The sequence below is a fragment of the Geotrypetes seraphini genome, chromosome 7, assembly GCF_902459505.1.
Source record: "Geotrypetes seraphini chromosome 7, aGeoSer1.1, whole genome shotgun sequence".
Lineage (NCBI taxonomy): Eukaryota > Metazoa > Chordata > Amphibia > Gymnophiona > Dermophiidae > Geotrypetes > Geotrypetes seraphini.
In genome coordinates, this window is record NC_047090.1 from 6,364,408 (window position 1) to 6,389,885 (window position 25,478).

Here is a 25,478-nt window from a genome sequence, read left to right on the forward strand (position 1 = left end):
CGTGGGGGCGGACTGCCAGGCGGGATGGACCTTTTGTTCTTATGTAAGTCGCATAAATAGAGAAGATTGGCCATATCTGGTGTTGTAATCTTGACATTAGAGGTTCTGCTGTGGGGGTCACTTTCCTGGTTTGTGGGGTGATGGGTGTGTAGAGAGCTTGATCATCTGTCAAAATGGGAGAGGTGGTTTGCATCTTGTTTGGTTTCATAGTTGGTTTGTTGGGGAGGGAGAGAAAGATATTTACCAAATCGACAGGTACTGCGTAACAACTGCCAAACCTTTAGGAAATAGAGTCCTTTGTAAGTAAAAGTTTTCAGGAAGGGATTTTGAAATCTTTATTGATTTTATTAAGCATATAAAAAGTGCAACACATTCAAAAATTCAATAAGCCGCACTTACATACTTGCAAATTACTTAAACAATTTACCCATTCTTCCCCTCCTTCCTGGATGCACATGGAACTAAGATCAAATCTGGTAGGTGAATACTAATCATTAACGTGTTTAACAAATGACTCCAATGGACTCAAAATTTCTTTAAAATTCCTAATTTTCCCAGATTGCTCCGCTAACATTCTTTCATAACGGTAATATAAACAAATTGTTTCCCACCGAAAAGTAAAATTCGGTCTATCCCAATTTCTGGTGGCCATAAGAAGTCTATCTTTATTTCTGTCAATTGGATTTTTAGGTTTTAATGATGTCCCAAATAAAATTCTTCAAACCAGTGATTCAGTGACTCGACATGTACATGTTTCGGCCAAAACGGCCTGCCTCAGGAGTCTTGCAAATCATGCAATAATTTCCTTGGAATGCATTTGGAAGTGACCGCTTCAATTTCCAGTACTGAGCTTTTGATTTTATCAGTTGCCTACGGATGATCGAGTAAACGCTTTTATGTGAATCTGTTTTTCAAATTATTGCTTGATTTGCAAGACTCCTGAGGCAGGCCGTTTTGCCCGAAACATGTACATGTCGAGTCACTGAATCACTGGTTTGAAGAAATAAAGATTTTTTTATGACATACATCTGAGTTCGCCAGTCTTCTTTGGACATCTCCACTCTCTGGGATGCGCTTTTGTGTTTGTGGATTTGATTCTCCCGTGTTATACCACCGTCCCAAATAAAATCACATCACTTGATAACAGACTAGAGACACCTAAAATAAAATTAATTTTACCCCAAATTGATTTCCAGAAATTAAGTATTCACGGACAATAAAATAAAAGATGATCCAATGTCCCCAGTTCAAGTGCCAGCATCTATTCGATTTTGAGTTATCCAGTTTTTGAAGTCTGACCGGAGTCCCAAATATTCTATATAGTGAAATGTATTTGTGTTTGGGTCAAATCTGAAGGTGAACGCTCTAGAGTGCTCTTTGCACGTTTTAGTCGTGCCATAAGTTTTGGTTTGCACAAATGCTTTTAGTAGCAATAAAAGTGATATTTCACCTGCAGCTTTCCTGGAACAGAAAAGTTTAATCAGATTTAACCTGGCCCAGGCAACTGTATAAACCCTTTTTGATTTCATGCTTTTGAGAAAAACTGGATTTATTTGACAGGTAAAGCAAAATAAGTGACTGTATGTTGCACCTTGGCAGCACCTCAGAGGAAGTAAGAAAATCAACATGTTTTATTACTCTTTCCATCCAAGCAGAGATAGAAAAAAATTGCATAAAAGAGGCTGCAAAATGTCTGTCTGGGAGCAAAATCACTGACCAAAAATTTAAGAGAAACTTGGTAGGGGGGAAAACCAGTGAAATGACACATCAGCTTTGAAAACGAGCCAGGTTGGCCCCCGATGTCTCTTTTCCTTTGTGCTCACATTTTGTTGATCAAGGTCAGTTGTACTCATTATATGGTTTTATTATTTTTTATTGCATATTTTTAATTTTCATGTTACTAACAAGTTAGTTTTTATGATCTGCCAGCCTTTTTCAGCTATTTTTTTTTCTTTTTTCTAATTTAGAGTTTTGAATACATTACAATATCCAATAATTCCAAAGGAAAAAAGGAAAATCACACAAAACAATACATAATCAAACCATGCATACATAATTCCTTTTAAGCCCACATTAATGGGGAGCACATATTACTATTTCTAATCAAATAAATTCAAGAAAATAAAGGACAATAATTCTCAGTTCGCACTAGAGAACCTTGAATCATTCCTTACTAAATGGAATATTATTTTAAATTAATTCTCCTCATATTCTCAGCTAGGTGAAACAAACTCATTTCTGTTCTCTCGCAACTAAAAATTGTTGTAGTTGTATAGGATCCCAAAAGGCATACTCAATATCTTGTAACTTAACCAAACATTTACAGGGAAATTTCAGGTAAATTTCAAAAATTCTTTCCTCCTCAACTGAGTGGTTCTAGATACATCTGGAAACATCCTAACCAAATCCCCACAAAATTTCATTAACCTGTTTTTGAAGTAAAGTTTCATTATCAACATCTTGTCCATCTCGCTCATGCATGTTATTACCAGGGTGGACCGGCTCTGAATCACATCCTGTGTATCTTCCAAAAATTCAGTCAAATTTACCTCTGGTGTGGTCAGATGGTCCACCTCCTGGGCAGATTCAACTTTTTTTGGAGGAATGTAATAGTTATTTATTGGAAAATTCTCCGCATTGGCCATTCCCAGTACTTCTTTAAGAAACTTCCTTAATAAAATCTCAGGTGACAATAAATGAGTTATTGGAAAATTGACCAAGCGGAGATTTTTCACTCTATTCATGTTCTCTATAGATTCAATTTTAGAATGTATCACTGTAGAATCTTTAACAGCTGATACCGAGACAGCTTGTAAATTATTACATTGAGTTTCAACAACATTTAATCGTTTATCCAAACAACCTAGATTAGAATCCACATTTTCTAATTTAGAAGAAACTAACTGAGAAAAGTCTCCCATTTGTTTCATCGTAGTCCTGAGAAACCTTTCAACTCTGGATATTCCTAACCATAAGTCCTTTAAAGTAATATCCTGTGTTTCCTCTGTTTGTGGGTTTTCATCCACTCCTCCAGAAAATATCAATGGTTTAGGTATTTCAGCATATACTAATTTACTTGTATGGGTAGATGAAACCACATGAGCATCGGATATAGTAGGGTTTATATTCCCACTATCACTGGGTACCGGATGAAGGGGAGGAGTGCGGTTGAGGGGACTTATTGAGGCTCCTAACAAGGAGGAATATACATTTGGTGGTACCGCAGGTGGGTTATCAGAAAATAATGTTAAATGTCTGTCCATTGGACCTGATACCACTGGTGTAGAGCTTTTTGGTTTAATCTTTCTTTTTCCCATATTCTAACGGTCATATAAAAAAATTATAGGAAAAAATTTATATTACCAGCCGATTCCAGCTCCTGGACTCCTCGTGGCTCCCAAGGGGCCTTGCGTGCCCCTTAGGGCACGCCACTTCGGCCACGCCCTGCGGCCGCAACCGCAGTAGCGGCTTGGTTTTAAAGTGTTGGAGACAGACCCGATGACGTCAGGGGGTCCGTCTCTGTAGGTGCCTGCCGGCGAGTAAAGGAAAGTTTGAAAACCGCTGCTGCAGGAGACCAGGGACCGGCACACAAGCCCCTCAGTGGTATCCTCCGGGTAAGAGCAAGGCTCCCCTTCAGCTATTTATTAAAAATTATTTTATCTGTTTTTGATTGTTATAATTATAATAAATGTATATGTATCATAATCTAGAGCACAGTTCTTCAACCGCCGGTCCGCGGACTGGTGTCGGTCCGCAGAAAATTTCTGCCGGTCCGCGCAGGGCCGGCGAGATCAAGTCGGCAGTAAAATTTCCTGCCGACTGCGGTTCCTCCTGACTGCGGTTCCTGCTGACTAATGTTCCTCCCAGCCTCAGGCGATCAAGACAGGCTGCAACGTCGGGGCCTTCCCTCTGTGAGTCTCGCCTGTTCGGAAACAGGAAGCTGAAACAAAATAGGCGGGATTCAGAGAGTGAAGGACCCGACGTCGGCAGCGTGTCTTGATCGCCACCCCTGCCGAGTTGCTGAAGAGGGCCGCGGGGAAGTTGCGATTAGACCGGAGAGAGCTTCAGATTCAGGTGCAGGTGGAGGGAGATGGTCAGTGTGTGCGAACAAGATCCTGGGGAGCCTTCATAGTGACTTCCTCCCCTCCCACCAGCTCTCCTATTTGCCAGGGCAGTGATTTACCGGCAACTTCCTGCAGGCAAGTACCGAGAGCTGCTGGAAGGGGAGGAAGCCACTGTAGGAGGCTGGGAAGGTGCTGGAAAAGGGAGAGCTGTTACTGGACTTGAAGGAAGTTAGAAGGAGAGATGCTGCTGGGAGGGGAGGAGGGAAAGGGATGGGAAGAAAGTTAATGTTGGATAGAGGATGGAGGGAAGGGAGAAGAAGGAGAGATGCTGCTGGGAGGGGAGGAGGGAAAGGGATGGGAAGAGAGTTAATGTTGGATAGAGGGAGGAGGGAAGGGATAAGAAGGAGAGATGCTGCTGTGAGGGAGGAGGGAAAGGGATGTGAAGAGAGTTAATGTTGGATAGAGGGAGGAGGGAAGGGAGAAGGAAAAAAAGGAAGGAGGGTAGGGAGAAAGAAAAAGGAAGGAAACAGCTGGCAGGGAGATTACAGGAGGGGAAGGGGGTCAGGGTGGAATGGAGAGATCAGATGAGAGAAAAGGGAGAGAGAGGAATGAGAAAGTAGAGAGACATTGAGGCTGGAAAGGGGGTCAGCAGAGAAATGAGAGAGGGATAAAGATGCTAGATCTGGTGTAGGAGAGATAAAAATGAAGAAGGCAGTGAAGCTGGAATGAATGATGTAAAAGGAGAGAGGAGGATGGACAAGGAAGAGGGGCATAGAAAGAAGTCAGATACATATGGAAGGGGGAGAGGGCAGACATTGGATGGAACGGGCAGATGGTGGAAGGAAAAGAGTGAAAAGAAGATGAAAGCAGAAACCAGAGACAACAAAAGGTAGAAAAAAATAATTTTATTTCTATTTTGTCATTAGAATATATCAGATTTGAATTATATATCCTGCTAGAGACATAACTGGGGACTGTAGTCAAATTTCAAAGCGATGAACAAATTATAATTACAATTTCAGGGGAATAATACAAACAGAACAATACATATTAACAAACAATATAAAAAAAAAAATTTTACGACAACAAACTAAAAAACACAAGGAAGGAAGGGAGATGAAATACAAATCATTATAGGAAAGTAGAACAAAAAAAGGGAGAATACAAAATGAATAACAAAAAAACTGTAATATAATACAATAAAATATTCTAGACTGCAGTAAGTTTCATCAATTAGCAAAAGCGTCTTTGAAGAGAAATGTTTTTAAGTTACTTTTGAATTTCTCAAGATTCTTCTCTTCCCTTAAATAAATTGTACTCTCAGAGTACTCGGGATCCACATGTGCCATTCTCAAGTCTCAGAAGAACAATTTGGGGATTTGGGCACTAAGGCTTATAGTGTGAGACGTCTGCAGTGCTAGGAACAGGGAAAAAAGCAGGTTTTGTAGGCAGAGGGGACTGGTAGTGGCAGTAGCAACAGCCAGTTGAGGAGAAGGAAGGGTAATCTTATTTGGGAGTTCTACCAATGCGAGTCTGGGGCCAAGAGACGGACCTGGGATTGAGCATGGTTGCATCTATAGCTTACTGTAAGGTGACTTATCAGTCCTTCAAAAATGCCTCTAGTTGACACTGCATTTAAATATATTTTTAGATGTGTCTTCCAATTCTGCATTTGAGATAAGTCATAAGTAGATGGAAGCCTGGGAAGGAGCAGCTAGAAGAGGGCTGAAAGAAAAACAAACATTCACTGAAAGATAAAGAGCAAGTCTGTAGTACTCCCAGACTGAATGTGTGAAGTGCACTATAGAACTGTATAAACAGTAAAACCTTGGGATTGCAAGACAAGCAAAACATTGGATTAAATTTTAACTTGATATTCAAGCAATGTCTTGCAATACAAGTCCATACAGTATACACGCATCACAACTGCAGGAGTGTAGTGACTGTTCTAAACGAGCGAGGTCTTACAATACGAGTACGTATTGTATTTTGTATTAAGGTTTTTGGGTTGTGGAATGAATTGTCTGTTTCCATTATTTCTTAAAGGGAAATTCGCTTTGATATACGAGTGCTTTGAATTACGAGCATGCTTCTGGAATGAATTATGTTTGCAAACCAAGGTTTCACTACTTCAAAATTCCTCATCCTAGATAAAAATCATTTTCTCACAGCTTTTCCTTCCCTCTTCGGACTCTGAGCTGTGCTCTGCTTGCTCCGTGCAGTGGGATATCCCAGGGAGATTAGAGATGTGAATGCCAGGGTCTGAGGATCTGTTCCAGTAAACTTTGTCAAGTTCATTTCGGAGACTCACTCATCTGTGTTGGTAATGAGCCTTGCTAAAACTGGATCTCTCTAACAATTTGTACAGAGGACCGCGACTTGTGAAAGAACTGACTATATCTACCTAAGGCTTGATACTGGGCCTCACTGAAATATATAGCATGAGTAATACATATATAAGGTACATTAAGGAAGTCACAACAGAACCAATAAAGTGATAAAATACATTGTCAAGAATCCAAAATATCAACTGAAGTGCAGTACGGATGTATGTTCATCATATGTATGGTGCTTATTTGTATTAATACATAGCAGCCTTCCAATATGGTCTCTTTGCACCCTCAGATTATATCTGTAGATTTTAACCTGGTCCCTCTCAAGGGATCAGTGCACCCATGTGATCTTCAAAGCTCAAGGAGATCCCTTCTGAGAAGGCCCCAATTGGATTGTACACCAACTGTTCCGAATAAGGTGTATGTTGGTTTGGAGAAGAACAGAAATGAGAATTTGAAATAAAAAGTGGTGGTTTTATTTCTGAAAATTAAATCTCTCTTAACTTAAATAAAGCCTTTTTTCAGGGGCAACAGAAATGCTTTCAGAAGTGGGGGGGGGGCCAAAAAACCCAATTTCTAGCCCACCCCTAAGTACTCTAGTTGCTGATGCTGTGTTAGCCAAAATATAGGTTTGAGCCACAGCCCCTGTGATTTACCCCCTTCTGCTTCCTATCCTTTCCCTCCTACCATAAATACAAGAACAGAAGAGCATAAGAATAGCCTTACTGGGTTAGACCAATGGTCCATCAAGCCCAGTAGCCCATTCTCACGGTGGCTAATCCAGGTCACTAGTACCTGGCCAAATCCCAAGGAGTTGCAATATTCCATGCTACTGATCCAGGGCAAGCAGAGGCTTCCCTCATGTCTTAATAACAGACTATGGACATTTCCTCCAGGAATTTGTCCAAACCTTTCTTTAAACCAGCTACGCTATCCGCTTTTACCACAACCTCTGGCAACATGTTCCAGATCTTAACTATTCTCTGAGTGAAAAAATATTTCCTCCTATTGGTTTTGAAAGTATTTCCCTGTAGTTTCATCGAGTGTCCTCTAGTCTTTGTAATCTTTGATGGAGTGAAAAATCGATCCACTTGTTCTCCATATCTGTATTTCCAGAAATAAATCCATTGATAAAGAGGAGGGGATTCTTAAAACTATTATGTGTTTAATACTCTTGATGTATCCTAATTATGTGTTACCCTGTCAACCCTGTAAGCATCCAGCAATATTCCAGAAGTCAACTAATGATTTCTATGGGAAAAAGTCAAAGGGTGAATTCTTTGTTAACATCTAAGTGTATGAATAACGGAGCTGTCCCAAGATGGTCGTTATCTCATGGGCTGTTTTCCCATATTGTTCAAAGTCAAGAACAGATGGATTCCCGGTCAGTGGTGGAGTTGAGAAGGCAGTGTTTGTGCATTCTCTTCCAACTTCTCTAAGTTAATATGGGCTACAAAGGAAGCCTCAAGGCATTAGGGTAGATGATATTGTGTTGGGTTTGGGAGAGGATGGTGAATTCAAATTGCATTTTCTACTTGAACCAAGATGAGAAGTCTTTGAGGTATAGATGAGCATTTTCTTTAAGCAGCAAATCAAGAGTGAAAGGATCACATTCACAGCTCGCCAAACTTTTCATCTTGAAATGTATGAGCTGGAGATTGGGTTGTTTGGACCCCTACTCCCCCAAACAATTCTGTTGCCCCTGAGGAAAGGCTTTATTTAAGTTAAGAGATATTTAATTTTCAGAAATAAAACCACCACTTTTGTTTTATTTCAAATTCTCATTTCTGTAGTCTTCTCCAAACCAACATACACCTTATTCGGAACAGTTGGTGTACAATCCAATTGGGGCCTTCTCAGAAGGGATCTCCATGAGCTTTGAAGGTCACATGGGTGCACTGACCCGTGAGAGGGACCAGGTTAAAATATACAGCGATAATCTGAGGGTGCAAAGAGACCATATTTGAAGGCTGTTATATAGATCAACATCTAATTTCAGTTCCAGGATGCTTAAAAAATTCTGAGGTCAATTTTCTGTGGCAGCCGACTACATCAAGTTTCATGAATATCTAATTTGTTTAGCTTTATATAGATTCAGTGCCACTTTGCCTTCATTTGGCACTGCTGAAAATTCACAGATAAAGCTGAGGATATGATATCCATTTCACTTTTTGACTGCTATTTGTATATTGTTAGAAATGGATAAGTTGTCTGTGTTAGCAAATGAATATCATTGCTTGGATAACTTTTTGCCAAGAGCTGTCATTGCACGAGGCGTTTTGGTTAAGGGTCTGAGCACTACACAAAATCACTTTTATGTTGTAATGAAGAGTGAAGAGTGTGTTGAGATGAATACAGGTGATTAGTGATTATTATAAATAACCACCAGAATCAAGCAAAAGTTTCCCAAGAGGTTTGCACATTATGTAAGATACATACATAGTTACAGAATAGCCCTTAGCAGTGGCATAGCCAGAACCTCCTCCTCCAACCCCCCCGACTGGCATTTGTGCATCTGTCTGAACTCCTCCCTCATGTACCTCAGAGGCATCCTGGTGACTGCAGACTTCCCTTTGTAGCAACTAACCCTTGCTGACGTCACTTCCTGTTTCCACAGTGGCTATACATGGCAGAGGGAAGACTGTGGAGCCAGTGCAGGCAACGAAGATGAATTGCTGTGGTTGCTGGGATGCCTCTGTGGTATACTGGGGAGGGATGGGGGTCAGAGAGAGAGAGAGGTAGATGATGAGCCAGTGATGGAGGAGAGGAAATGAGGCACTGACGCTGAGTGGCTCTGAGACAAGCATGGGTGGGCCTGTGCACACCCAGGCCCACCCGTGGCTATGCTACTGATTCTTAGGTGGAATTTTGATATTTACATGCGTCTATACACACATACATAGGGTAACCCGATTTTCATACACAAAAACCCGGGCCTTGCACCCAGGCCCAGCCACGCCCCATTCCGGCCTCCAGCCCCGCCCCCTCAACCTATTTGCTCGGCGGGATGGCATTTGCACTCGTTGCTAGAGGCTTTTCAAAACCCGGACAAAGTGCAGGGCTTTAAAAAGCCATCCGGACCCCCGGACATATCCTCAAAAAGGAGGACATGTCAGTGGAAATCTGGACTTCTGGCAACCCAGGTTTAGGTCATTAGTCCAAGGAATTATGTGCATAATCAGTATGTAACTTTCAGCAGGTGCTTTATTTTTGCAGGATTTCAGTTTACAGTTTAGAAAAACTTAGGGCTCCTTTTACTAAGGTGCACTAGCGTTTTTAGCGCGCGCCGCAGATTAGCGCATGCTAATTCCGCGCTACGGGGCTAGAACTAACGCCAGCTCAATGCTGGTGTTAGCGTCTAGCGTGCGGCATTTTAGTGCGTGCTATTCTGCGCATTACATTACATTACATTAGAGATTTCTATTCCGCCATTACCTTGCGGTTCAAGGCGGATTACAAAAGAGTTATAAACGGTGGGTTCTAATGGAAGATCATTGGTCATTTCTAGAGAAGGTAAAGAGTAGATCAGGTAGTTTCTGTATGGCGGGAAGAGGGAGGGAGGGAGGAAGCTATATGTGATGTTAGGACTATTTCAGGAATTTCTTGAAGAGTATAGTTTTGATTTCTTTTCTGAACATCTTGTAGTCTGGGGTCGTTATCCGTAGATTGGAGATCTGGTTATCTAGTTTTGCTGCTTGAGTGGCCAAGAAGCCATCGTATAGTTTTTTCTGTTTAACATCTTTGATCGGGGGGGGGGGGAGGGGGTTAATGCCCTAACGCAGCTTAGTAGAAGGAGCCCTTAATATACCACCTATAATCAACGTATCTGACCTTGCCAAAGTTTTTTCATTCTTTTGGCACTTTCTAATAATGTTTTTGTATAATGGAGAGTTTTGATTTTTTTTTTTTCTTTTTGTTCCTTGTTCCTAAGTGTTGCTATAATTCCTTATAGCGCGGGATATCGAGACAGCGAAGGGAAAACCAGTTTACAAAAATGAACTTCGATCATAACACACAGAAAAAAAGCCGTCCCAAAGCAACTGTAACAAGTTAATGAACCTTAGATGGTCATAATTAGGAGGGCTTAGCTACGAAACACCTGATATTTTGTACAATTCAACAGCAGACATCCTGTGGGAAGTACACAGGCCTCTCTTTCAATCTGCACAACCGATGCACGGGAAGGAGATGGGGGTGCCATTACTGGAACTGAGATATTTACTCTGGCCAAAGTCCAAAGTCTCTACTTTGGCCTCAAGTGCTGCTCTAGTTTCTGCGTAATAGAATCAGGGCCAGGGCCTCAGTGCGGTCATTCAGTGCTCTGTGGGGGTCTCTCGAGAGAGGGGGGGGGGGTACCTTCACCCTTCTGCAGCACTGTGTGAGCTTTTCCTGCAAATCAGCTTCAAGAGTACATTGGGAACTTCTTCCATACAGGGTGATCAAACAAGTCAGTAAACCTGAACGAATGGTACCATTCTGCCAATTGTTCATCAAAGTATTTTGGAAGAAAAAAAAAAATCGAGACGACCCAGAGCAGCTCTAAAATCTGAAGCTTGTTCAACTGAATTGTTGAATCCATCTTAAAAGCATATTCCGAATTCTGAAACAATTTTTCGCATTTCCTTTAAATTCCAGCCACATCAGCGATGCTGTCCATTATTTAGAACAGGGGTCTCCAAAGCACGGGTCAGCCCGCGGAAGAATTGTGTAGAAATGCGCCAATCGGATTAATTTTCCAATGAGAATCCGCAAAAAAAACAAAACGGGGGGGGGGAGGGGTGTTAATATTGTGTTCAAAATATATTGATATTTCATATTATGTAAATATTATTCACAACTTTATTTAATACTGAGTCGGAATTGTATACTTCGTGGTATTTCTTCGTACTTGTTCGGCCTCGATCGACAGTGTCCATTCGCGTAGCTCCGGCGTCGTGACTCATCTTTAAATTGAATCTGGAAGTTCGTTACTAGTCTCACGAATTTCCAGGCACAACCTGTACACGTAGTGCTCACCTCTTTGCCTTTCCATCTGGAAGGGCTGTGTCTACAAGAGATTCCTCGATAGAACACCATCATTCCAAGCAGGCAAATGGAACAAACGTACCTTCCTATCAAACTTTCATGAAGTCAATCAAAACTTATCTCTTTGGCAAATTTCTCTGACTCCACTTCTGCCTTGATGCATTCCTAAAACACTCCCAGATAAACTCGATTAATCTTAACATGCCAATGTAATTTTGAAAGTTTTTGTATTATCGCTGTCTGTATATAGTCTCGTCCTCTGTAAACCGCCCTGAACTATTTGTGGCATTGCGGTATATAAAAAATAAAGTTATTATTATTAGTTAGAAACATAGAAACATAGAAAAAGCGGCAGAAAAGGGCTATAGCCCACCAAGTCTGCCCATTCCAAGTATCCTCCCCCCCTGAGTTTACTCCCTTAAAGATCCCACGTGAGTATCCCATTTTCTCTTAAAATCCGTCACGCTGCTGGCTTTTATCACCTGGAGTGGGAGTCTGTTCCAATGATCCACAACTCTCTCGGTGAAGAAATACTTCCTGAAGTCGCCATGAAACTTCCCTCCCTTGATTTTTAGCGGATGCCCTCTGGTGGTCGAGGGTCCCATGAGCCGGAAGATATCATCTTCTGACTCGATGTGCCCCGTGATATATTTATACGTTTCAATCATATCTCCTCGTTCCCTTCTTTCCTCTAGTGAGTACATCCGCAATTTCTCTAGTCTTTCTTCATACGTGAGATCCTTGAGCCCCAAGACCATCCTGGTGGCTGTTCGCTGCACCGACTCGACTCTCAGCACGTCCTTTCGGTAGTGAGGTCTCCAAAACTGAACGCAGTACTCCAAGTGAGGCCTCACCATGGCTCTGTACAACAGCATCATAACTTCAGGTCTCCTGCTGACGAAACCTCTGCGGATACACCCCATCATTTGTCTTGCTCTGGAGGAAGCCTTCTCCACTTGATTGGCAACCTTCATGTCCTCGCTAATGATCACTCCTAGATCGCGTTCCGCTGTGGTCCTAACCAAGGTTTCACCATTTAGTACATAAGTTCTACGCGGGTTTCTCTTTCCCAGGTGCATTACCTTGCATTTTTTAGCATTGAAGCCAAGCTGCCAAGTAGTTGACCATTGTTCCAGCAGCAGTAGATCGTGTGTCATATTATCAGGTAATAAGCTTCTGCCTACTATGTTGCAAAGTTTGGCGTCATCTGCGAACAGCGATATCTTTCCCCTAAGTCCTTGCGTCATATCTCTTATGAATAAGTTGAATAGAATCGGACCCAGGACCGAGCCCTGCGGCACTCCACTTATCACATCAGATGCTTCAGATGGGGTACCGTTCACCACTACCCTTTGATGTCTGCCGCTCAGCCAATCCCCAACCCATGTAGTTAGAGTGTCTCCTAATCCTATCGATTTTAGCTTGTTCAGTAATCTTCGATGAGGGACGCTATCAAATGCTTTACTGAAGTCCAAATACACTACGTCCAGTGACTCTCCAGCATCCAGTTGTCTAGTAACCCAGTCAAAAAAGCTAATCAGATTAGATTGGCAGGATCTACCCCGGGTGAACCCGTGTTGGTGTGGATCACGTAGTTTTTCTTCGTCTAGGATTGTGTCAATATTCTGCTTGATCAGTGTTTCCATGAGTTTACACACTATAGACGTGAGACTCACTGGTCTGTAGTTTGCTGTCTCTGTCCTGCAGCCCTTTTTGTGGAGTGGGATTACGTTGGCGGTTTTCCAGTCCAAGGGGACCCTTCCTGTGCTTAGGGAAAGATTGAAAAGAACAGATAATGGTTCTGCCAGGACTTCCCTTAACTCCCTTAGCATTCTGGGATGTAGGTTATCTGGTCCCATGGCTTTTTTTACTTTGAGTCTTGATAGTTCGTCGTAGACGCTACTGGGCGTAAATTCAAAATCTTGAAACGGATCTTTCTGGTTATCTCCCGTCTGCAGCTGTGGACCAACTCCCGGCGCTTCTCGGGTGAATACTGAACAGAAGTATTGGTTTAGTAGTTCTGCCTTCTCAGAATCTGATTCCGCAAAGTTAACGTCCGATTGCTTCAGGCGTACTATCCCATCTTTGTTTCTTTTCCTGTCACTAATATAGCTGAAGAAAGATTTATCCCCTTTCTTAATTTTCCGTGCTAACTCTTCCTCCATTTGGAGTTTGGACTCTCTGACTGCCGTTTTGACAGCTTTAGATCTGTCTAGATAGTACTCTTTTGCCCCCTCTCTGCCTAGATGTTTGTAGGTGATAAATGCGTCTTTTTTCTGTTTAACTAGGTCTGAAATTTCTTTACTGAACCATTGGGGTTTTTTGTTTCTCCTGCGTTTACTTACTGTCTTTATGTATCGGTCTGTTGCTTCGTGTAGTATGGATTTCAGAGACGACCACATACCCTCCACATTGTCAGATTTTGCTTGTTTATATAGCTCCCGATGGACAAAATCTCCCATGCTGCTGAAGTCTGTACCTCTAAAGTTGAGAACCCTTGTTGCTGTGTTTGTCTTAGGGAAACCTTTCTTAAGGTTGAGCCATACCATATTATGGTCGCTGGAGGCCAGTGTGTCTCCTACTGAGACTTCCGTGACGCTATCTCCGTTGGTGAGGACCAGGTCTAGTATTGCCTGATCCCTGGTGGGCTCCAACACCATTTGCTTGAGACGTGCCCCCTTTAAGGAGTTTAATATTCTTTTGCTGCTACCCGTAGTCGCGGAGAGTGTGTTCCAATCTACATCTGGCATGTTGAAGTCTCCTAGCATTACTAAGTCCCCGCGCAGCGTGATGTTCTCTATGTCCTCAATTAATTCCATGTCTTTGTCCTCCTGTTGCCTGGGAGGTCTATATATCACACCAAGGTATAGGCATTTTTCTTTCCCTCTGGCCAGGTTCACCCAGAGGGATTCCCCGGTGTATCTAATATCTGTGATTCTGGTGATTTTGATGCTTTCCTTAGTGTATAGCGCTACTCCTCCTCCCAATTTACCCACTCGGTCGCAACGAAGTAGGTTGTACCCTGGTATAACCATATCCCACCCATGCGATTCCGTGAACCAGGTTTCGGATATTGCTATCACGTCAAGATCGGCATTTGTTATCTCAGTCTCTAATTCTAGAATTTTATTTCCCAAGCTGTGTGCATTAACATACATAGCCCTCCATATCTGTGAATAGATTCCCTTGTGAGTTAGTGTGGCTCCTAAATTATCAGTTATCTTTCTCCCTGAAATGTTGTGTGTATCCTTGGTACTTACCTTAGACTTTGTAGTGTGATTGCCACTTGCCTCCTCAGGGTGGTTCCTTACTGCTCTGGGATATAAGTATGTACCCTCCCCCAACTTACCTAGTTTAAAGCCCTATGGAGTAGGCGGGCTAATCGATGTCCAATCAACCTATAAATAAAAGTAGGAAAATGTGTCAATTAGATTTGAATGTCAAACCTAGGATTTTAAAAGTGATGCATTTGCGAAATTGGTAGCCAGTGAGCTTTTTTTAGTAGAGGAATCACATGATCGAATTTCTTGGCATTGTATAGAATTTTTTTAGCCGTTATTTGAATGAGTTGAAGCCTTCTAAGTGCCTTCTGTGTAATGCCGTAGTATAGAGAATTGCAGTAGTGCAGATTAGAAATAACTAAGGAGTGAATCAGAATGTTAAGGGACGCTGACTCTAGAAGAGAAGAAACAGAACGAATCATTTTGAGCTTAAAGAAACATTTTTGGACAATAGAACTAATTTGATTGTGATAAGTGAGTTTATTGTCTAAGGGCTCCTTTTACAAAGGTGTGTTAGGGCTAGCCACTACTACCTCCTCTTGAGCAGGCGGTAGTTTTTCGGGTAGTGCACGCTAATCCGGTGCGTGCGTGAAAAACGTTAGCGCACCTTTGTAAAAGGAGCCCTAAAACTACACCCAACAGTTTAATGAGCAGTGCCCTCAGGGCCTTTAAGGGGTAGGGTGAGTCCTCTGAAGGTCCTGACCACACATCGCTGCTTCTCAGACTCTGGCACATCCTACCAGCCAAGTTCAGAAACGTCACTTTACAATGTGTAAACATTCAGAACAGCCAATGACAATCGGCAACCAAAGCCAGTCAATATCAATATAGCAGATACCACATTCTCTAGATCAGTTCTCTCTGGTATTCCAGTCACTTCTAAAATATCCATTTTAAGATGATCCAAAAGTTTGGTATCCCGCACTATGGATAAAAATGTTTAAAGCGACTTGCAGGCTAATTTTTTTTTTTAAGGAGAGGGATGAGGAGAGAAGGAAGAACTACAATATATTTGACAGGAGAAAGGGGAAGGGGAAGGGGAAACGACATAAGGGCTACTGCTAATTTATCAGGATTCACATAAAAATAATTGAATAAACAGAGACACATTAAGAAATCAGGAATCAGTGTCATTGAAAGGCAATGTCTTTAGATCCGTTTTAAACTTAAGCAATGATGTTTGTAGTCTAAGTGATGGAAGAAGAGAAATCCAAAGAGACGGATCTCGTACTGAAAATAATTGATTGACAAATACGGTCAAGAAGAACAATTTGATATGATGGCTTAAGTTACATTACATTAGTGATTTCTATTCCGCCTTTACCTTGCGGTTCAAGGCGGATTACATAAGAATTGTTATGATAGTAAGAAGCACTTAAGGAATAGTTTGAAGATTTTCAATTTGCTAAGGAGTAGTTGGCAATTGACGGAGGAGATCAGAACATGTTTGGTTGTGTTATATTGGTTTTATGAATTTTTTGAAGAGTAGGGTTTTTGTTTCTTTTTTGAAGGTTTTGTAGTCTGTGGTCGAAGTCAGAAGATTGATGAGTTGTCGGTCCAGTTTCGTTGCTCTGGTGGCCAGTAGGTTGTCATACATATCAGGATGAGCAAGATATGCTGGAAGGACTTTGACAGAAGAATTTTGTAATTGATACAGTGAGGTAGAGGAATCCAGTGTTCTTTTTTAGTAGAGGGGTATTAAGGTCAAAATTTCGACTTTCAAGTTTAATCAGCCTTCTAGGCAGTGTACAAAATCATAAAAGCATACAATAGCTAAAATACAAAAGTAAGAAAACAGGGGACGACAAAGACTTTTGGAGACATAAAACCATAACGAGTGGAAACAAGACAGGAACTACAATTTTAAAGATAAAAGATAATTTAGGAGAAAAACAGTAGGAGGGGAAGTAGAAATAAAATCGTTCTAGGTCGCCCTTAAAAGGGCAGTTAAATCTCATAGGCATCAATGAAAAGAAATATCTTTAGCTTTGTCTTGAATTGATTAAGAATTGATTCTTCACGTAAATAAGCTGGGATACTATTCCAAAGAGAAGGAGCAGTCATGGAACAAATGGAAGATCGCATTGTGTTTATGCACTTTAGTGACGGAAAAAAGAGAAGGTTTGGGGCTGATGATCGAAGGGTCTTAAAAGGGTTATGTGGGATAAGAAGATTATTAATGAATTCTGGCTGGTTATTTTGTCGGATTTTAAAAGTTAACAGAAGTATTTTATAGGTGATTCTGTGTTCTGGTAACCAGTGAGCTTTATGTAAAAGGGGAGTAACATGGTCATGTTTTTTTGCATTAAATATGATTTTTACTGCAGTATTCTGTACTATCTGAAGTGGCAGTGTTTTGAATAAATTGTAGTCTTTGTAGGTTCTTTTGACATAATCCAGCATAAAGCGAGTTACAATAATCTATTCATTGGATGACTAAGGAATGAGTAAGAACTGTAAGAACAGAAGGGAGAATAAGTGAACTTACAGGTCTGATAATGCATAATTTGTAGAAAGAACATAAGGACATAAGCAGTGCCTCTGCTGGGTCAGAGCAGAGGTCCATCGCACCCAGCAGTCTGCTCATGCGGCGGCCCATCAGGTCTAAGGACCTGTGCAGTAATCCTCTTGTCCTTCAGGAAATCATCTAATCCCTTCTTGAACCCCAATATCGTGCTCTGTCCTATCACACCCTCTGGAAGCGCATTCCAGGTGTCCACCACCCTTTGGGTGAAGAAGAACTTCCTAGCATTGGTTCTGAATCTGTCCCCTCTCAATTTTTCCGAATGCCCTCTCGTTCTTGTAGTTTTAGAACGTTTGAAGAATCTGTCCCTCCCACCCTCTCCATGCCCCTCATGATCTTGTAAGTCTCTATCATGTCCCCTCTAAGATCATACACTGGCCAACACTCATTTTGGTGCCTCAAATGTTAGACTAGTTTCTGGCTGTATTTGACCTGCTGATTCCAAAAATGGCACCAGTTTTCTCCTATCAGCTCTAGTTTTTGAGATACAGAATTAAGAACACCACGGGGACCGATTTTTCCCTGTCCCTGCAGGAACTCCATTTCCCTGTCCTGTCCCCGCAAGTTTTGTCGCTGTCCCTGCCCCATTCCTGCCTTAACTGCACAAGCCTCGAACAGTTATGATTTTAAAGTGTTTGAGGCTTGTGCACAGTTTGAAGGAACAGGGCAGGGGCAGGAAAAGAACCGAAACGAAACTAAAGCTTAACTTTGTATACCGAGTCATCATTCTGAAAAGGGAATGATTTATAAATGATAAATAGAAGATAATAGCAAAATTTCAAAAGAATTAATTTTCAACATATTTGGCAAATAGAGTAGTTTATAAAGATTTACGGAAAAATTGAAATGAACTGGAACTCCTTAAAAAAAAAGGGGAGATTATTCCAGAGTTGGGAGAGTTTAAAGACCAAAGATTGACTGAAGATCTTGACTCCTTTAATCCCTTTTTTTTAGAAGAAAGGGATAGGACAGGAAAATGAGTTCCCACGGGGACGGGAAAAATTTTGTCTCCATGTCATTCTCTAGACAATATCTTAACTGTATGAACAGCAGAGTACAAAAGAGAAGTGGATCCAAAGACCAGCCTCTTTCTTTAGCAGTATGTACATTCTGCTTATAAATGACTCCATCAGAACATAATTTTCTGTGAAATAAAAATTAAAAAAAATTCATGTTTGATGTACTAAAGACTGGGTAATTAAGGGTCACACGTCCATATCTGAGGTATCAGGTGGTTTCAATTAAGTATTAGCAAGAAGGATTATACTAATTCAGGCACAGAGTTATGTCATTTGCAGATCCAAAGCACAAGCCTTATGATAAATTCACAATAGACAGTATTAGGTGTTAACCTAATTATACTGTTCCCTCATGTCAGCTTATAAAGCGTGTTCAAAGGCCTCTTTTATTTTTTTGCTATGGCGGGGTCACTGTGAGTTCTGCAGCCACGCTGACCACTAACAAGCAAAAGAATTTCAAAATGTTGATTTGTGGATGCTCAGTCTTGGGAACTTTTAGTCATTTAAGTTACAAATATAGTATATTTTTGCCCTTGTAAACTGCTAGTTGTTTAGATAAACAGACGACTTATTCCCCCCCCCCCCCTTCAGTTTCCTAGGCACATCTACAGCACTTTGACCCAGCTGGAGCACAGATTTTTCTCAAGACATCCATCTGAGAGGTTCAACCGCCCGGGGTTTTGTTTTTCATCCACTTAATTTGGTCTTCTCTGTATTAGGATAATTTTAAGGCTTCAGATGTTGCAGAGATTAGGAGATCAAAGAGCCCTTGAAGATTATCAACGAGTGGTTGAAAGTATTCGTATGACCTACTGTGTCCATCACAGCCATCTCACGGAAGAACTTGACTACACCGAGGAACAGATATGGGGTTCTAAATCTTTTTAGGCCAGGGACTGGGTGGCTCAGGCAAATGATCACTGCATTATAGAACCTTTCACCTCCAGGCCACCAGATGGCATTTGTAAAATGAGATGAGGTTCTCAGTTCAGTTCCAGGGAGCACGGCAGCAGCGTTCATATCACAGATCCTGTGGATATCACTAAATTCTGCTACACCCTGTTCACTGATTTGTTTCAATACGTACACAAAATTATGACTTGAGGCCCTGGGAAGATAAAAATATGCTGACTGAAGCCTCCTCAATCCGCTGGTGGTAGCAAGGACTGTGCATTCATTTGAATTGACATAGGAAATGTCCAGCACCATTCTTGAATACAAGGCCTGGGGACCAATGGCAGCCCCCAGAGACCTCTGCGGCAGCCACCAATTGTCTTTTTTTTTTTTTTTTCTGCTCCTTTGCCTCTCAGGACCGAAAGGGGAAAATGGATGGGGTGTGGGGGAGGGTGGGGGGGAAGAGCCGCACATGTAAAGGACAAGGCTTTTCTCAATAGACAGAAAAGAAAGCAACCTTGAGTATCCCCTTCAGTGAAATTTGAAGGTGGGCTGGTGGAGATGGATGTCATTGACACACACTGGTCAGCAGTACCATGGCCTCAGATGGGAAGCTATTTGGCAACTCTTCTTCAGCTTAGATGTCTGGATTTTCCTAAACATGTCCTCTTTGTAAAGGCAATCTAGGCGTCCAGACGAGTTTTCAAAATCTGGCAGTTTGTTCCGGTTTTGAAAACCAATGGGAGCTCGGGGCCATGTCTGCGCATGAGCAGATGCCTTCCAGATGCGGCTTCGAAGAGTCAAGGTTTGTGTGGGGCCGGGGTTGGAGGGAAGAACGGGGCAGGGCCACATGTCCTCTTTTTTCGATGTAGAAATCTTGTAACCCTACTTCAGCTCATTAGAATCCAAAGTGGGCCCCAGTTTGAAATTAACGAAGACCACTGGTCTACAGCATTGCCCACATCACTTCATGTCATTTTCCCCCCCAGAACAGGAAATACCCTACAAATCAATGGGGATTTCATGTATCATTAATAGTGCACAATCTTTCTTAAGCATGTGCATTTTTTTGCAAAGAAGGGACAGTCCTTCAGAAAAAAAAAACCTACACACTTTTTCCTGCACACACACTACTGGGTTTCATCACCGATGATAAATTTTCTTATCACGAACACATAAGTAATACCGTCAAATCTTGCTTTTATAGGCTGAAAATGATTCGTTCGATTTCTAAGTTTCTGGAGCCAAAATCGCTAAATATATTAATTCACTCTTTAATTATTGCTAAACTTGATTACTGTAATTCTGTATTCATAAATATCACGCAAAAAGAAATCCAGAACACTGCCGTTAAACTCATTCATAACGGTAGAAAATACGACCATGTCACTCCTTTTCTGATTAAATCTCACTGGCTCCCAATTAACCATCGTATTACTTTTAAAATTCTACTCTTAGTATTTAAAACCCTTTCCATTAATGAACCTCAATTCATTAATAAATTACTTATCCCTTATAGCACGTCGCGTTCTCTCCGGTCCACTAATCAAAAGCTCATAGTCAGGGCCGGATTTAGATGAAGAGGCCCTAGGCTATTCCACTTATGAGGCCCTTTCACCTCCCATTTTTAAGTTTGTAAATTACATGAGAGATAATAAAATACATCATTACTGTGATATATATCAATATGTTAAATGAAACATGTTGTTATTGGTACTAACCTTTATAAAAAATGTGACACGGATAACAAATAAAAGAAAGTCGAGAACACTTATTTGGACATTTATTCTCAGCACCATATATAGTACTTGTAACAATAACTAATCAAACATAACACACAACATTGCCCCTTCCAATGTCCATAGTGCCCCCAGTGCATCCTTCATCACCTCACCCCCCCCTCCGATGCCAGCCTGCCTGCCTCCCATCCCCCTTACACTGAACCCCCCCCCCCCTCTCCCCGATGCCAGTCTGGGCCGCCCTGTCCTGACGGATCCACGTTTTGCCTCTTTCCCCGCAGGGCTGGGCTTTGCCCAGCTGTTTCCGGACAGACGTCTTTCCCTCCCCAATCCTCCTCCCAGGGCGAGAAAAAGAAAGGGAGAAGCCGAGTCGGCGCCCCGTTGCGGCCGGAGCCGGTTCCGATCCCGAAGAGTAGAATTTCTCCTTATTTTCGGTTCAGTGTTTTTAGAATAGTGCAATTTTAATTTTGCTAACAATTTGAATGTAGGCCCCTCTTGATCTTGAGGCCCTAGGCTGAAGCCTAGTTAGCCTATAGGAAAATCCGGCCCTGCTCATAGTAGTTCCTTCCCTGAAAATTATTGGAACTCGACGACATGCTATGTTTTCAGCATGTTGGCTCCGCAACTTTGGAACACTTTGCCTCAGCATGTAAGAGACAAAAATGATCTGAGTCGTTTTAAAAGTAACTTAAAGAGTTTCCTTTTTAAAGATGCTTTTTTAACCTTTAAATTATGCTCAAATTTTATATTGGTTTTCTTCCAGGTTTCCACTTTTCCCTCCCTAATGTTCTTTCCATTTATGGTTCTCTTCTGTACTTTAAAGCATTGAATTGTAGTTCTGTCCCTTTTTACCTTGTGTATTGATTAGTCTGTAAGTCTGTTGGTCTAACCCAGGGATCTCAAAGTCCCTCCTTGAGGCCCGCAATCCAGTTGGGTTTTCAGGATTTCCCCAATGAATATGCATTGAAAGCAGTGCATGCACATAGATCTCATGCATATTCATTGGGAAAATCCTGAAAACCCGCCTGGATTGCGACCCTCAAGGAGGGACTTTGAGACCCCTTGTCTAACCCATTATTTTAAATGGTATGTCTAAATATATGCTTATGTTTTTTATTAATGTTGTATCTCGCTTAGTAAAACTAAATAAGCAATTCATCAAACTAAAATAAAACTTGAAACTTGGGGAAAGAGAACACTTGCTTTGCAAATCACACACATTCTTTGTGAAAAATACACTATTGCTTTCATAACGTTAAAATAGGGGGAAGCGCTTGAACAAAATGAAAATCGCCAGATATGGCGTAACTGGGGCCGTCACCATTTTTTCATACAATGGATCATCCCTCTGTCTGGCCCAGGGCTTCTCAATCCAGCTCAGTTTTCAGGATACAATTTGCATAAGCTGGATCGCCAATGTATGGAGATGTATCTCATGAATACTCAATATGGTGATCCCGAATATCCAACTGGCAGACCAGATTTTGGAAACCCTGGCCTAATTCTTCTCCTAATTAAGTCTGTGAACCTACAGGCTGAAGGCATGCATGCACTGTGTGGCCTTGCCAAGTTTAGGGGAGACGGCTCTGCGGACTCGGCATTTTCTGCAAACACTAGCCTGTCCTGGGATTCTCCCAACAACTTCAGGATGCCTCTGGTCACTACTTGTCTGCACCAGACAGGTTACTCATACTGAGTGGCACATTCAAAAAAACCCTTTGAAGATTTCAAAGACTAATCCCCTCACAATCTCCTTAATTCACAGATAAACATTCAAGTACTATCATATCGAGACTGACTCGACTTTTCCTACATAATCTTTATCAGTTGCTCTTAGGCATTTTCAGTCTTCTTTCTGTCTTTTTCAGGTTGTCAACATATTAAGAAAACATTCTTTAAGAGTGAACAGAGCTCTATTTCAGATTGCATTCTAGTAAGCAAGTACGGCAGTGTATCGCAAACTGTGGAGAAGGAGGAGGCGCCGGCTGACTTCCTACGGCGAGAGGCACGTCCTGTAGGCAAGCAGCCGGTGCCAGCGTCTCTCCTTCTCTCCAGCCCTCTTCCCTGCTGACACACCCCACTGGCGTCTCAGGGCCCGTCTGAAGGGCCTTTGCGCGTGCACAGATGTCAATGTGACGTCCGTGCACTTCCGGATGCCGTGTGCTGCGGCTCGAGAAAGTTTACGGGACACTGATGTAGGGGGTAAGATGGTTGCAGTCGGCCAGGCCTTGCCACGTCTGAGTAAGTGGAACTGACGTTTCTGCCATTGTACTTTGGCCTTCAGGGTTCGAAGGGGGAAATTTCATAAAGGCTTTTCTGTGCGTTAAACCTGCTTTTCACATAGTACAGAACTTTTTATATAAAACATATATAAAATTATGTCAAAAGTATGATGTCAAAAGGCTGTACGTATATATAATCTGGGAACCACCCTATCTGCCTCGCTGGAGAAAGGCCCCAGGCCATAGGGTTACCAGACATCCAGGAAAACCCAAACATGTCTTATTTTTAGAGGACTGTCCAAGATCTCGGACGGACTTTCCAAAACTCAGCATTTGTCTGGGTTTTGGAAAGCTTCTACAAGCTCTGGCTGCATCTGGCGGGCCTCTGAACATGCGTGAATGATGTTGCACACATCCACGCATGCTCCAGGTACTCCATTTAACGACCACCTCAACTCTCTTGAACAAAAATGTTTTTTTAATCTCCACATGTTGAGAAAAGTGAGATCCTGCTTCTAACACCAACATTTTGCTGTCTTTGTACAATCAATCATCCTTTCCAGGCAACTCCATCTATCTAAGTCTAACCAAGAAAAGTCTCCAAAGACTTCAGCAGATCCAGAATACTGTGGCTAGGTTGATCTTTGCAAAAGGTAAATTTGATCATGTTTCCCCCGCTTCTGTCAAAACTTCACTTGCTTCCAGTAATTTCTAGGGTTCACTTTTAAGTATGCCTGCCTAACTTTCAAGATCTTGCATAGCATTCTTCCTCCTATAATTCCACTATCTTGGAATTCTAAGAGAACTGACACTACCAGATCCATCCAAAACCAAACTATCTTTCCCTTCGCTAAAAGGTGTTATCTATGCAGGAAAATTAGGGAAATCTCTTTTCTTCAAAATCACTGAGCTTTGGAGGATTGAAACAGGCATGGCCCCGGAGGATTGGAAGATAGCCAATGTTACGCCCATCTTCAAAAAGGGATCGAGAGATGACCCGGGGAACTACAGACCGGTAAGTCTGACCTCGGTTCCGGGGAAAATGGCGGAAGTGCTGATAAAAGATAGCATTGAGAAGCATCTAGAAAGGCATAAACTTATGATAACAAGCCAACATGGCTTCTGCAAGGGAAGATAGTGCCTGATGAACTTATTGCACTTCTTCAAAGGAATTAACAAACGGATGGACAAAGGGGATCCCATAGACTTCCAAAAAGCTTTTGACAAGGTACCCCATGAACACCTACTTCAGAAACTGAAGAACCATGGGGTGGAAGGAGACGTACACAGATGGATCAGGAATTGGTTGGCGTGCAGGAAGCAGAGGGTAGGAGTGAAGGGCCACTACTCGGACTGGAGGAGGGTCACGAGTGGTGTTCCGCAGGGGTCGGTGCTTGGACCGCTGCTATTCAATGTATTTATAAACGATCTAGAAACAGGGACAAAGAGCGAAGTAATAAAATTCGCAGATGACACCAAGCTATTTAATAGGGCTAAGACTGAAGAGGACTGCGAAGATTTACAAAGGGACCTGAACAAACTAGGGGAGTGGGCTATGAGATGGCAGATGAAGTTCAACGTTGAGAAATGTAAAGTATTGCATGTGGGAAGCAGAAACCCAAGGTACAACTATACGATGGGAGGGATGTTATTGAGTGAGAGTACCCAAGAAAGGGACTTGGGGGTAATAGTTGACATGACAATGAAGCCATCGGCACAATGCGCAGCGGCCGCTAAGAAAGCGAATAGAATGCTAGGAATAATCAAGAATGGTATTACAAGCAGAACGAAAGAAGTTATCCTGCCATTGTATTGGGCGATGGTGCGCCCGCATCTGGAGTACTGCGTCCAATATTGGTCGCCGTACGTAAAGAAGGATATGGCGATACTCGAGAGGGTTCAGAAGGGAGCGACATGTTTGATAAAAGATATGGAAAACCTTTCATACGCTGAAAGATTGGAGAGACTGGGGTTATTTTCACTGGAGAAGCGGAGACTTAGAGGGGATATGATAGAGACTTACAAGATACGAAGGGCATAGAGAAAGTGGAGAGGGACAGATTCTTCAAACTTTTGACAACTACAAGAACGAGAAGGCATTCGGAAAAATTAAAAGGGGACAGATTTAGAACCAATGCTAGGAAGTTCTTCTTCACCCAACGGGTGGTGGACACCTGGAATGCGCTTCCAGAGGGAGAGATAGGACAGGAAGGGATTGGACAATTTTCTGAAGGAAAAGGGGATAGAAGGGTATAGATAGAGGGTTACTATACAGATCCTGGACCTGATGGGCCGCCGCGTGAGCGGACTGCTGGGCATGATGGACCTCTGGTCTGACCCAGCAGAGGCACGACTTATGTTCTTATGTTCTAACCTT

The 25,478-nt window shown here is 42.1% G+C and overlaps 1 protein-coding gene across 4 annotated transcripts in view; it reads right to left on the minus strand.

The window, feature by feature from the left end:
* The window catches only part of CALD1 (caldesmon 1), a 220,030-nt gene that overhangs the window by 137,375 nt on the left and 57,177 nt on the right, over positions 1 to 25,478 (minus strand). The window contains exon 1 of one of the 4 annotated variants that reach the window (XM_033951389.1): positions 14,772 to 14,794. The exons of the other annotated variants lie outside the window; for them this stretch is intronic. The gene's annotated coding sequence lies outside the window, so the exon portion shown is untranslated. Of the gene's footprint in view, positions 1 to 14,771; positions 14,795 to 25,478 lie in introns of those variants that run through there. 4 annotated transcript variants of the gene reach the window in all.